Source organism: Rhododendron vialii, chromosome 7a (assembly GCF_030253575.1).
Source record: "Rhododendron vialii isolate Sample 1 chromosome 7a, ASM3025357v1".
Classification (NCBI taxonomy): domain Eukaryota; kingdom Viridiplantae; phylum Streptophyta; class Magnoliopsida; order Ericales; family Ericaceae; genus Rhododendron; species Rhododendron vialii.
The window spans coordinates 38,617,070-38,621,078 of NC_080563.1; the positions used below are offsets into that span (position 1 = coordinate 38,617,070).

General features: G+C 39.7%; 1 long non-coding RNA gene across 1 annotated transcript; it reads right to left on the reverse strand.

Annotated features, from left to right (window-relative positions):
- Positions 1-2,420: 2,420 nt before the first annotated feature.
- Positions 2,421-3,715, reverse strand: LOC131332050 (uncharacterized). Its single transcript, XR_009201577.1, has 2 exons — positions 3,475-3,715; positions 2,421-2,784 (listed from the first exon to the last, which is right to left on the reverse strand). It is a non-coding gene; the product is annotated as an uncharacterized LOC131332050 (long non-coding RNA).
- Between the last annotated feature and the right edge of the window lie 294 nt (positions 3,716-4,009).

A 4,009-nucleotide genomic window follows, 5' to 3' on the forward strand; every position in this document is an offset into this window, starting at 1 on the left:
GAGGGCCTCAACTGAGAATATTTCTCTGATGAAGTCAGGACAAACAATGTGGTCTTTCTCCTTAATTCCAAAGTGAAATCTATATAATATGGAGCAGCATTTTTTGAATTCTCTATATTTTGGGCCATTGGATTTGTACATATTTATTCTATAGCTGAGATTTACGAGTATAAGACTAGAAATATACTTGGAAATAATGAATATTTGCAAGAAGGATGAATGAAAAACTAAAATTAATGTTTCATAATTTTGCCCGCTTCAAATTGCATTTGGCCGCATCAAATAACTCTTGGCCGCCACTAATTACTTTATGGTCTCACAATTCTACACGGCCAAGTGCAATTACAAGCGGCCAATTGCAATTCTTTGCGGTGAAGAGCAATTCTACGTGGCCAATAGTAATTCGATGCGGCCAAGTGCAATTCGATGCGGCCAAGAGTAATTTGTAGCGGCCAAGTGCAATTCGTAGCGGCCAAGTGCAATTCGTAACGACCAAGTGCAATTCGATGCGGCCTAGAGTAATTTGTAATACTCCTCTCACATAAAGTGAAACCATATGCATATCTGGAACTCACCTCTCCCATCTCCCACCGGCCACCACCTAACGAAGAAGAAAACCCACTCTGCCCACCCCCCCCCCCCTCAGATTCTCCTCTCTCAAATAAATTTCACCCATCAATCTCCCCCTTATTCGGATTTTCTGCGCGATTCTAGGGTTCTTAGGTTTGGGGAATTCGAAATCCCCTCTCTTCTCTGTGACTGATGTACGGCAGTGGAGTTGGGGGTTTATGATGGTGACGAGTAGTGGTTGGGGTTATGGATGGCGACACGATTGAGGTAAGGGCTTGGTTCTCATACGATTTGCATTGGGGTTTGAATTCCGAATTGGGGGATTGAAATCCAAAATTGGGGGTTTGAGGTTAGGGTTTTAATTTCGAATTTAGGGGTTTCTAACATTGGGGTTCTGAAATTCGAAATTGGTGTGTTTGGGATTTTGAATTCGGGTTTGTGTTGGCGGTGATTGGTGGTGTTGACTGGTGGTGGTAGTGAAACGGGTGATGATGTTTCGCAGTGATTGCGGTGGGAGTGGTGACTGATGGCGGTTTGTGGTTATTTAAGGTGGTTTCTGGTGGTTAGTGTAGTGGCTGATGGTTTTTGGTGGTTTGTGGTGATGATAGCTTGTGGTGGTCTGAGTTTCTGGTGGTGGTGGTGACATGGGAGATGAGAGAGAGACGGATTTTGAGAAATTAGAGGGGAATAATGGCTGAATGTACAAATATACCCCTCAAAATTGGTCATGTGCTGGGCTGATCATTTTTTGTCCAAAAACATTAACGGAAGCCGACGGAGGGTTGACATTGGAACAAATTCAAAACTAGAAATATTTATTTGTCCAAATTGAAAGGTAAAAGACCAAATTGAATTTTCGCTTAAAGTCGAAGAGATATAAGAGAAATTTTCCCTATTTTATATTACTTGCAGTTTCACCCTTCTTTGAGCTAGTTGTCAAAAAGTTTTGAGGAAGCTATTGAGTTTTGAATGGAACATAACTGGGTTCGTAATTACCTCGGTGACCTTCCCCACAATCCCCCTGTAATTAGTTCTTTGATTGTTCAGTAAACAAAAAAATTGAAATACAAACATCAGTTGAGGGATATCTTACAGGGAGGCATTCAGTTTTCCCAATTGTGTCGTACATTTGGTGAGAGCATCGGACCACTTCTTTACATTTAGTGACTCCAACGATTTTTGAGTTGGTCTAATCTTGACAATTTTTTCATAAACCAAAAAAAAAAATATTTTTATGATTCGATCACACTATGTTTTAGTACTTTGAATACCTTATTTATCAATATAAATTAGGTTTCGCTCCAGTTTAATGTTGGTGTGATTCAATGACTTTCCAAATATTAGTTATTTTTTGACCAGTTTGAGTGTGAAATTATTATATCTTCTGATGTATAAACAATTTGGGAGTCAAACTAATTTGTTTAGGAAGTAGACTAGACAAACTTTCTAACGATTCAAATCACGTACAAATCAGAGTTTAGGAGAGCCCGTGACAAGGCCGCAAATTTGGTTAGTTTTGAAATTTCAAGGTTGCAGCTCGGGCACATGGATTTGTGCATGAGGCACATTGAAACTCGAAAATTGTTCAAGCTTTGCGGGTTTATCCCAGACATTCCCAAACTCCGATTTTAGCAGGGTTGGAACCGTTGAAAAGCTTGTTGAGTCTAAAGGAAACAGTTTTACATAATGTGTATATAATAGTTATGCCCATTCAAAGGCATGATATACCTACATTATGGAGTTCTTATGTTTTCAGTTAAAATTTCCTTGAACTAGATGCATATGATTCTTCATTGCTTTTTTGGTATTGCTAATTGATAAATAGCAAGGCGTGGTCGTTTAATAAAATTTCCCTCCCAACAAAAAAAAAAATAGCAAGGCATAGTCTATGACAAGGGCAGCCACATTTCATATTCAGATTTTTTTTCCCACAAATAGGCGAACGAGCATGAACCAGAGATGATTGGACAAACCGATGACACAGATGAAAGAACTCACAGTACCATTCTCGATTCAAAAGATCCCCAAAGCTCTTAAATAGAGTGCAAAAAGGTCAAACCAAGCCACCATATGTCTGTTTACGGTCCCTCAAGGTCTGGAGATACTTAAGCTTGGTTGCATGTTAATGACCTTTGAAGCTAAGCTAACTTTTCACGGACTTGCATATAGCCCAAGTGAAGCTTTCCTCCAAAGTGATTAGCTAAACGACGGTCACTGAAGACCACATAAAACATCAAAATAGCATCACTAAAGAAGATCTTTCAACGGATAATTAAGAAGGTAATACATTAGCCCCATAAATTTAGAGCTGCTAATAACATGATCGACAAGCCAATGTTCTAAATACCGTATCGGTCAGGGTACCGGTTTTCCTACTGGTACGGTACGTACCGGTACCGGTCAAATACCGGGTACCGTTTCGGATTGATCGCTATTAGTGTTATTTTCTTACTTAAAAGAATTTATAGTATAATATACACTTTTTTAAAATAAATAAAAAATAAAAAATCCGGTATTTGTCCGGTACCATCCGGTATTTGCCCGGTACCGTCCGGTATTTGTCCGGTACCGTCCGGTATTGTCCGGTACTTGAAGAAAAAAATAAATTTAAAAGTAGTCCGGTACCATCCGGTACTGACCGGTATTTGAGCCGGAACGAAATTAGAGGTGTAGGGTACCGGATTTTGTCAAAAACGGTACGTACCGGCCGGTACGGAACGGTATTAATAACATTGCAACAAGCATAAAACAGAAAAAGACACATTATTTAGCTGCAAAAGTTTATCCTCCAAAATTGGGCGCGTCAAAAGCTAAAGTACTCAAAACCCCAAGTACAAGTTCTTTGTCGTCCTTGACAAAGTAGAATGGTAATGGCAATTACTGAGGACTCGAAAGAAGGTCTACCTGTCATAGATGCTCAAAATGCTCCACAGATGGCACAAACACGTAGCTTCTGATCGGTCTATGAGAACATGAGATATTCCAGATTAGAATGTGTCTATGACTCTATGATACAAGGAACATCAACATTCCAATTTTTGGGGTTCAAACAGACTTCACTATGATGAAGGCAACAAAATACGGGTGCGGAAGCAAAACAAAAATCTGTACAATTACAGAGTTAGAAAAGGGACTTAACTATGATCAAAGCTTAGCATTGTGCGTGCGTTTGTGAGTCCGGGGGAAGAGAACCTGTATGGAAAACTTTTATGAATTCAGAACCATGTCTGTGCGTGGGGAAGAAGAGGAAGGAGTAGGGTGGTATTTTTAGCGAACTGTTTTTTGTGGGAGTAATGCGCGGGAAGGAAGAGAAAGGAGTTCGTTGGTTTTTGGAGGGAACTGAACGTGGGGTGCGCTATTGGTTTGTAAACTTAACACTTCGCCCAAAGTGTAACTGCCCGTATTTGATTAGGTAATTTTTTTTGGATTATGAAAAGTC